Genomic DNA, 10,352 nt, shown 5'->3' with positions numbered 1-10,352 from the left:
CATCTGCGCGCGGTTTTAAATGTTCGTCGGAATGTGGCAGATGAGGACAACGTTTCGACGGAGCTTATCTTCGGGTGAGCCCGCTTCATTTTCCCGTCATCCTCAGGAGAACGTTTTTATTTTTTATCAGCGTTCCACTGCGAGGAACCCTCAAAAAGAGCATCCGGTCAAACCTAAGGAGGATTGATTTCAGCAGACTCACTGTCGAGGCGGGGAGATAATTACCACCTTGACAAGCTTTGATCGCGGCTCATCTTCTCCCACAGTTGAAAGAACAATAAATTGACAGCACGTAAAATGCGGACATTCGCCTCCTCCCCCCTTTTTGGATTTTGAAAAGAAGCACTGTCACGAAAAGACCAAAAGGTCAACGTGAATGTGTTCGCCTGAGCTGGACAAGAATCTGATGACGGCTACTGTGAGAAGAGGGAGGGGAAGAGCTGTTGGTTCGGCATCTGTGAGTTTTGTGTTTTCAGTGGGTGGAATGAGTCACTCTGGTTGTTGTCTATTTTTCTGCTGGTGGGGGGGGGGTCACCAGAAGTAAAAAAAAAAAAGTCGAGTTCATGACAGGTTTCAAAGTGTGGAGTCACGGTGGTCTACTGACGTGAAGAAAAGATGGGAAATCGGTGAGAATGTAAACAAGGTGATCTCTTCGCCGCATTCACGAACTCGGTCTTTGAGGCAACATTTGCTTCAAAGGGTCCATCCGCTGAGGAGGAGGCAATCTTTGTTGTGTCCCTTGTGAAGGTCAAATGAGTCACTCTGACCTCCAAAGGCGAACGGATTCCGTTTCAGAAGTGTTGGCGCCCCGCCTAACTGGACAGTTAGATCCCTAAGAATTTGGGTGATCACAGGCCTCGCAAAATCTCTTCAGCGTTCATTGCGACAAATTTCACCAAAATTCAGATGTAAACAGAAGTCAGGAAGTCCAAAATCCAATGACCACCAAACGTGGCATTACCACTTCGACTTTTCATGTTTCATGAAACGACATATGAACTTCCCTGAAGCACTGCGCTTATCTAGACACCAATAAATTATATTAGGGATGGAACGGTTCACACAAAAAAAATATCTGTGGATATCCATCATTTCATTGGCACTTGACCTCTTCCTGTATCCTACACATGAGTCCAGAGCTGATGTTGCTCTCGGCAAGACTCCGACGCCTCATCGGAGACTGGCCCCTGCAAAGCAAAGCCGCCATGAGGTCGTTTCCTCCCACGTCGCTGACGCTGTTCCCCTCCAGGTCGACCATCCGCAGACGGACGTTGGCTTTCAACACGTCGGCCAGCAGCCTGACCGCGAGGTCGCCCAGGTTGTTCTCATCGAGAATGATGCGAGTCAACGAGCTGTTTCCTTTGAGGCTACTAGCTCCACGCCGCCCGTCTGAGCCAGACCTAAATGCCGCAAGTGCGAGTGATGCCTCATGTAGGATGCGAGCACCTCACCCCCTCAACTTTTGGATGGCCAGTTCCAAACGTGAAAAGGCCTTGAAAGAGCTCCAGGCAGTGTTGAGGTTGGACGCCGCCCGCTGCTGTTGAATGGCGGCGGTTCACGAGGTTTGCTCCTGCAGCTCGGCGACGCCACTCAGAAGGGCTAGCGCTCCGTGGTCACGTAATCTGTTTCCAAACAAGCTAGAGAAGAGAAAGTCACATTGCAACTTCCTGGAGACAACATCCATCCATCCATTTTCTGATCCGCGTTATCCTCACAAGGGGTGTGCTGGAGCCCATCCCAGCCGTCTTCAGGCAGTAGGCGGGGGACACCCTGAACCCGTTGCCAGCCAATTGCAGGGCGCACAGAGACGAACAATCATCTGCGCTAACACTCATACATAGGGACAATTTGGAGTGTTCAATCAGCCTGCCGTGCATGTTTTTGGACTGTGGGAGGAAACTGGAGCACCCGAAGCAAACCCACGCAGGCACAAGGAGAACATCCAAACTTCACTCAGGAAGGCCGGAGCTGGAATCGAACCCGGTACCTCTGCACTGTGAGGTCGACACGCTAACCACTGGGCCGCCTTGGAGACATCGTAACTAATCATTTCTCCAAAATAACTCCCATACGACTCCCAGTGGTCGAGGGGTTGCCACGTTGACCTCTCAGTGCAGAGGTCGTGAGTTAGATCCCTGTGTGGCGTTTGCACGTTTTCCCCGTGCCTGCGTGGGTTTTGTCCGGGTACTCCGGTTTCCTCCCACATTCCAAAAACATGCACGGCAGGCTGATTGAACACTCAAAATTGTCCCTAGGTGTGAGCATGGATGGGTGTTTGTCTCTGTGTGCCCTGGGATTGGCTGGCAACCGGTTCAGGGTGTCCCCCGCCTACTGCCCGAAGACGGCTGGGATAGGTTCCAGCACCCCCCGCGACCCTTGTGAGGATAAAGTGATCAGAAAATGGATGGATGGATGGCTGAGCGTTCCCGAGCAAACGTTACTCATGCTTCGTTATCCTGCAAATGGATACGTTCAAAATGAAGGCCCACTTCTGACCCCAGGCCATCCACATATTTAATTTCACTTTGGCGTGTCACCGCTTACTGTAAACCTTTGAGCTGAGGCTTTACTCTCAGCACGTCCAGCAGAATGTGAGCACCGTACGGGCCGATGAGATTGAGGTTAAGGTTGAGCAGAGCCACCTCGGACGAGCTGCTCTTCAGGGCGCCCGCCACGGTAAGCAGAAGGTCGTCCGTCAGGCCGGTGTTGCGGAGAACCAGCTGCTCCACCTCATCCGACGTGCTCAGCACGGTGATCAAGGCTTTCGGCGATGGCGACCAATCAGGAGAAAGTCACTGGAACATGTAAAGGGGTATCATGTTTTCATGAATAAGGTCTGGACTGGACGGAGGATATATGACGGGGACCCGAGTTGTTTAATCTTTTCCAAAGGTCACGGGGGAATTAAAAGCCAGCTCGAGCAACTTCACACCGCGGGTCATAGTTCCCTGGGAGAATGCGGGGAAACCCGGCATGTCATCGAAATCCGATCAATTAACCGCAAGGTTAATAATTAATTAATTAATTAATCGGGATCCATCTTGGAGAAACGCATTTGTAAATTACACATTGAGGGTATTCAAAAATGATCTTGAGAGGAATTTCTCATTAATTTTCCAGCCCACAAATCAATCACCTCAAAGCACATCATTCTCTTTCCAAATGCATAATAAACAATTGGATAGCCAAAAAAAAATCCCACTAAAGGCCTTTTCCTCGAAAATGCAAAGACTCATGTTTCTGATCATTCTTTTCCTATTAATCTACTGCCCCCTATTGATGCGGGAACCATTCAGTCCTTGTGACAGCATCTTTTTTTTTTTTAGTAGCAGTTGTGCAGTATTGCTTTCATCTCAAATCCCAGTAAATCGAAAATCAATGAAGACGCGCCTAGTTTTCATTTCTGCTTGATGCCAAAATGCACCCAGATGGAATCTGTTATGCTCCAGGATGATTGGACGGGGGGGGGGGGGGGGGGCAGATCTAAATGATTAGCTCTGCCATTAATGACACTCCTCGATGTGGCTGAAGGGAGGAAGCCCAAACGAAAGTTATGTATACACAACCGAGTCCACAGGCTTTGTTGACGACGCGGCTCTTCCTCACCCGCCTTCCCCTCTCCTCCCTCGCCCTCCTCGTCTTTGTCAGGCTCGCCATCTGCCCGCAAGTGGGTGTCGCTCTCTTGGCGATGCTCCACATCCCAGCTGAGGGCTTTCGGCCCCCAGCGACGGCCTCTTCTGGAGCCGACGCCTCTGGAGCACTTTGCGCAAAGAATACAAATCATTGGTTGGTCTTAGTGACGGGGTGTGGTTGTGACATAATCAATCTAAGGGGAAGGGGGTAGGATATTGACAAACAATGAAAGGGCGGGGAAACCTTATAAACTGCCGACCATCCATTTTTGTCTAACTTTTCTGCCATCTTCATTTTGTTCTATTTTTGTTTGGCAAATGTCATTGGTGGTGAAATCATGAACTGATCAAAATCCCGGACGTTATTTCCCCCACTATGTCAATATGTGACGATTATTGATAAAACAATCCTATGAATGACATCCATGTATTATTTTACCCGTCCAAGGTTTGGAGACGGCGTCTCATTCAATAAGCACTCAAAAGTGTCTCCAAACTTTTGACAGGTCGTGTCGTCCAACGTCTTGTGTCGCGCTTTGTTTCCACATTTAACCTTCCGTGCCCATTATGGAAATCGCGCTGGTGTCATGTTTTCCGGCTCTTTCCACTTGGCTGCGATTTCCTTGCTCACTGTTTGCTTGGGACGAGTCGTGCTTGCTCGGGCTCGTCTCCAGCTCGGCGCTCATCTGCACACATTGTTCACCGAAGACCGTCTGTCCATCCCCGTCTCTGCTTTTCCCATTCGACTCCCTCGACGTCTGCCGCTTCTGCTTAGTCAGTACTTCCTCATCCGGTAACCAGTCTTGGAAAAACAAAAACCACGGTTGGTTTTTAACGGTATCTTATCCCCACAAATGCAGAAAGCACATACGGATGCAGCAAGGGTTCATCAAGTCGGGTCTCACCGAGCACGTTTCCCGTCTCGTTGATGTTCGCTTTATGTGTCCGCTGCGCTTCGCCGGTCCCGGTTGTTTCTTTGCGCTCCAGCTCCCGTCTGGCAGATGAAGCTTGACCCTCATATTTTTGGGACGGGTCGTCCCCCCGGAGCCCTCGCTGTCCCGTCTGATGCCTGTGGCCGTCTTGTCTTTGCTCGCGCTCTGATTAATTTGACCCTTGCGTCTCGTCTTTTTGGAGGTCTCTTTAATGGCGGCGGCCGGAGGGCCCTCGCTGCCCGTGGATCCAGCGGCCTTGTCCGCGACATTTCTTCTTTCCCCATCGCAGACGTATTCTCCGGTTTGGTCGGGATAAACAGATTGGATGATGGACACGACTCCACAGCGGCGACATGAGAGCCTTGGGGAAAACCGAAACAGAAAGTTATGCTTCTCTGCAAATTTTGTCTCGGCTTTCAACTCTAAATTGATGATTGGGTGCTAATGTGAAAGGGCAGCAGACGAATAAGCAAAACAAATGCCAGCGCTTGTGTTTTGCCAGCTGCGTACCGCTGCCAGAGCGGTGCAGTAGACTGGGAACTGAGGTCTCCTTTGTGCTGTTGTTCAGTTGCTGGCAAGAGCTGTATTTGCCGTGAAGAAAAAAAATAAATGGTCGCGCTTTATAGCTTAGCGCCTTCTGCCATGCAACCTGTGTCCAATTACACCCGCCGCGTTTTGCCCAATTTATTGTCTCAGCCGAGATTGTGCTGAAGTCCCACCTGTGACAAGGAATCCCACCAGTGAGCCAGGACAGCCGGCTCTTGTCCTGCTGAAAGCCGGGGGCGTAGCGGCACTCGCAGCAGGAGCTGATTTGGGGAAGCCTTGCGAGATAAAGTTGAATTGCTCTGAAAGTTGAAAGTTTTGAATGTTCCATAAAGAGCTTTGTTGTAGCTGCAGCAGTTGTGAAAGTGCTTTAGAAATAAAGCTGTATTGTATTGTATTCCCTTTAGCGTAGCGCCATCTATTGGATCATAACACCACCGCCACCACTATAGTAGCTTTTATTCTATGCGCCTTATAATGCAGTGCGCCCAATATATGAAAACCGTTTTAAAATGGGCCTTTCATTGAAGGTGCGCCGAATGGTGCAGAAAATACGGTAATTGGACGAACGTGATGTCGAGTCATTTCCATTCCGTCCAGTCGGATCAAGCGCTTCAACCACAAGAAAATACCTCCTGGAGTCACAAAGCCCTTGAAGACACAGATATTCTCCCCTCCGTTGACTTGTTGGAGCACTTTCAGTTCATCTTGACTCCACCTCGTCCGCGAACGCCGGTGACCTTGTCCGAGGTACGTCAGGGTCACGGTGACGTTGGAGTTCTTGGCCTCTCTCTGCGCATTCAGGTAGCTCTAAAAGATCGGCGGGCGGTTAGCGAAGTCGAGGCTCCGTTCTCACCGGCGAGTGCAAAGACTTAACTTTTTTGTCGGCGGGAGACTCACTTTTCCGTGAGCCGAATGAAGAGAAGGATCCTCTTCTTCTGTGGTTGAGATGAGGGCAGGACTGACTCGGGTTTCCACCGATTGAGGCGAGACTCGAGGCCTTCCTGCGGATGGCTGGCAGGTAAATGTCATCTTTGTCAGCAATGTAAGAGTGCAGCGTTCCATCCTCATGCTGTGGGTACACATGCAGAAGTTCAGGTTTTGTCAGTCTCGTTACATCGCTAAACGTTTAGTTGCGTCGTCGCTGGAAAGACGTAACTAGCAAATACATTCTTTGCCGAGAGCGCTCTGAGAGATTTATATTTCATAAGTTATGTAAATAAATGTGCGATGAAAATACATTGCGTGATGGACCCTCAAATGATCGAGTGCGTTAGATCGCATTCGCATTGCTAAAATAGATGAGATGGGTGGATGAGTTTGCTCTCTGCTTTGGGCAAACTGATTGTTTTTCCATCTCGAACTGAGATCTGAAGAACACGTCAAAAGTAGCTTTCAAGTTGCGTGTTTTTTTGTTTTTGTTTTTTTGGACAGTATATGAAGAACACTTACCGGAGTATCTTTGCCTCCACTGCGAAATAAGAGATCCTTTCAGGAGTATTTGGCTGTGTCATCTGATCCTTCTAAGTGATGCCTTCTGGTAGGACTCCATGACACCGGGCCAACTGATAAAAGCGGACAAGTGATGAGTTGAAGGACCTCAGAAGGAAAGGATTTGGTAAGAGTAAAAGGGTATCTGTGATCTATGAAGATTAGATTTCAAATGCCAGGTTTTAATTCATTTTCCAATCCACTTATCCTCACAAGGGTCGCTGGAGCCTATCCCAGCCGTCTATGGGCAGTAGGCGGGGTACACCCTGAACTGGTTGCCAGCCAATCACAGGGCACATAGAGACGAACAACCATCCACCACGCTCACACTCACATCGAGGGACAATTTGGAGCGTTCAATCAGCCTGCCATGCATGTTTTTGGAATGTGGGACGAATACCCGGAGAAAACCCACGCAGGCACAGGGAGATCATGCAAACTCTACACAGGGAAGCCGAAGCTGGAATTGAACCTGGTACCTCTGCACTGTGAGGTCGACGCACTAACCACTGGACTACCGGGCCGCCCAGGTTTTAATTATTTTTTTATTTTTTAAACCAGCCCAATGTGTTTGTTTACTTCCATTCATTTGAAAATGATTTTGAGTCCGTATGAGAAAATGTAGCTGAAGAGATTTTTTTTCCTTCTTTTCGCTGTACTCTTTGGTAGACACCATCAAAATTTAGGTTCATATCAGATCAGCTCGGAGAAACGGTGTTCAAACTTGACAGGAGCTCGACAACTCAATTAATAAACCCGCGTTCGTATTTGAGTCTCTGTGCTGCTCTCAGTAAAGAGAGACTGCCTCTCACTCAAACTTGATTGCAAAACCAAAAATAAATCTAGCCTGAGGAACAAGGTTAAAATGATTTTTGATGAGTTTTTTTTGTTTTGTTTTTTTTTCCTCGCCGCTGCACGTTCACACGCCTCCATTGAATAACCCAGCGTAACCCAATCAATGTCGTCTGCTTGGCTTCTTGCCTCCACTATATGAGTCAGCTTGCAGATTTTTGTCCAGTGAAATGCATGCGTGCACTTCAGATGGCCAGTAGATGGCAGGAAAAAAACTGAAAAAGTCTGAATCTCCTTTGCAGTAAATTCAGTGTATGTTTAGGAGTAGACATGATGCAGTGAATAAAAGCAGCTCAGGACGTCCAATATGTTTCCTAAACTGCAATCAAGGGTGACTTTACGTTGGGTATTTATTTTATCGTTTGTCCCTACAAAGTCCAATTAATCTTGACATCTAAATCCATCCAGCATCGTTTTTGTCAGCGGGTCCAAGTAAATCACATCATTTTGCGTACAACATGTTTCTAATGGCACAGGAATGCCGTCTTGAAAGAGGTTTTAACTTTTTAACCGGGCTCATTAAAAAGGACACCGAACAGGGAACCTACCTGTTGTCTTGTCAGGTGGGGATGCGATCCTGCCGCCTCTCTAGTTTTCCAAAAAGTGACACTTGAGAAGCTGTCACTTCCTCAAATGATCAACCCTGACCTTTAACCTTCACATGCTGCTTATGTGTCGGTGGTTCTTGCCTAATTACAAAGCTCACGGCGTTGGGCAACGATGCACAGTGTCAAATGGCTAAATAATGGGAGTTATTTTGCCCTTTTGTATCATGCCTAATTTTGATTGGAAACTGCCATGTATAAAATCTAATATCATTCTGAGAGCTGTTTCTAATATTTTGACCCTACGTTTGCTCTTCACGAAGCCAATGAATTAACCCAAATATGCAGTAAAAAAAAAAAAACAGTACCCGCTCATTTGAACTTTTTTTTTTTTTTTTTTGGCTTCAGCAAAAAGAAAAACTATAACGGCAGTAATACTTGGCACTTTACAATTACTCGTACCACTAGGTGTCATTGTAGTTGTCAATGTGGTTCCCCCTTCCCATGGCCTCACCACCACAGAAGCTACCTCCAGGGGTGTGGAATGTCACCCCCCCCCCTCCCCCCGGCTGGTAAAAAGCCTGTGCTGGTGTGTGAGCTCGAGAGGTTCTAGTAACTAGTAATAATCAGGCTCTCCTTGACTTAAAGCTTGGGCTCCAGAACCAGTCCTCTTAAGAGGGTTTGGTCTCTGCTCCCCTCTGGAGTTGCCCAGGAGAGGCACCGAACAGTCGTGAGCATGCTAATTAACCCCGCAGCTCAGTGCCTGGAAGTTGTGGTTCTGGCTGTGGTTTGTACGTACTGCTTGTGCTATGCACCAATTAGAGACTTGGACTACGCAGCCTTTTTGGAGTCCTTGGGCTGGGCGGCGCGGAGGAAGCTCTGAACTCTGCTGTTTGAGTTGGCGCTGCAGCGCAGAGTTTGGACACTAGAGGGTGCCAGAGGACCGAGCAGTTTATCATTGTTTTATTTTACCTGTGCAGTACTTTATTATACCGTATGAATTGACATATTTTGGGGGGGACTCAACAAATACTTAAAAACAACAATAACAACAACAACTAACAAATAAAAACTAAACTAAAATCAACCATTGTTGTCGAAAATGTAAACATTCATAAAAACGAACAAACCTGCTCTAAAAAGTAATTGAAACTTTTCACAGTTAGAGTCCGTTTCCGTGGAGCAGTGACCGTTCTGATGCAGCTGTCCATAAAAACCTTTTGGGGCCATTGGCAGCCACTTGTAAATTGCACAATTGATTTACCATTCTATTTGATATACTGTATACAAAACCATGCATCTATTTTCAAACCAAGAAGTCCAAAATCTTGGACCAGCCTGTGGTCAAAACCAAAAAGAATTCCTGTGCTCCTGTTCACACCTCAATCAATTAGTGGGCAAAAAAAAAAAAAAACAGAGTTTGATAAACATGTCTCAGTTGGTTGCTTGATCAAACATCAGAGTATTCTTTTAATTACACGGAGATTATTGGACAAACGCTCCAAATGTTCTCTTCCGTCATCGGACAAACAACGTCTTGCATACAGTCAACACGAGAAGAGGTATTTAAGAGTTACCGTCAAGGCTACTGCAGAATACTGCTCACTCTAACACTGACGAGCTGATTCCACTTCACTCTGTGAAAGGAAAAAGGTGAGAGGAACATCACGAGATCCACACAAGAACGGTTCTGTTTATTACCGTGGTCCTGAATGGGTCACCTAAGTCGTAGGTTGTATCATACTGACACCTGTTCCTCATGTTTTGTCCTTACAGGTGAAGAAAATCATGTCCAGGCTGCTTAAGTTGACGCCACAGTGACCGCCCAAAAAAAGAAGGGGAAAAATTCTTCCAACGGCAGGATCCCGCGTACCAGCCAAGATGGCGACTGCTCCGGCCAAGCAAAGGGAATTTTTATCCAGCCAAGAAGAAAAATCTCAAAGGGGAATATCCTCACATATAGGAGGCGTGCTGAAATAGTGGGCCTCCGTTTCAATGAGCTTCAAATTCCAAATTGAATAGAAAATGGAACAGTTCTGTTCTCCTGTACATGGCAAATAAAAGCAATATAAAAACATTTGAAAATGTTCTTGTGTGTGTGTGTACCCTGGTCTTTTTTTCTTTTTCTTTTTTTTTTAAATGGCATGCAAAGTTAAGAATATTAACTCATACACTCAGTGGATTTCCACCATGTATTTTTATTTTCCCAAATTGAGAAAATAAACCTAATTGGGCATGCTAGATATTTGGGAAAAAATGCCTCAAATTTGCAAACAAAAGCTTTCACACCTGCAATTGGCTGGCAACCGTTTCAGGGTGTCCCCCGCCTACTGCCCGAAGACAGCTGGGATAGCCTC

At 47.1% G+C, this 10,352-nt stretch overlaps 1 long non-coding RNA gene across 1 annotated transcript; it reads left to right on the top strand.

Annotated features, from left to right (window-relative positions):
* The first annotated feature begins 9,565 nt into the window (after window positions 1–9,565).
* Window positions 9,566–10,072, top strand: LOC147205368 (uncharacterized). The gene is made up of 2 exons (XR_015100987.1): window positions 9,566–9,648; window positions 9,772–10,072. It is a non-coding gene; the product is annotated as an uncharacterized LOC147205368 (long non-coding RNA).
* Window positions 10,073–10,352: the final 280 nt, after the last annotated feature.

Source organism: Hippocampus guttulatus, chromosome 5, assembly GCF_054856545.1.
Source record: "Hippocampus guttulatus isolate MCC_2025c chromosome 5, RoL_Hgut_1.0, whole genome shotgun sequence".
In the NCBI taxonomy this organism is placed as follows: Eukaryota; Metazoa; Chordata; class Actinopteri; order Syngnathiformes; family Syngnathidae; genus Hippocampus; species Hippocampus guttulatus.
This window is presented reverse-complemented; position numbering and strand designations above follow the sequence as displayed.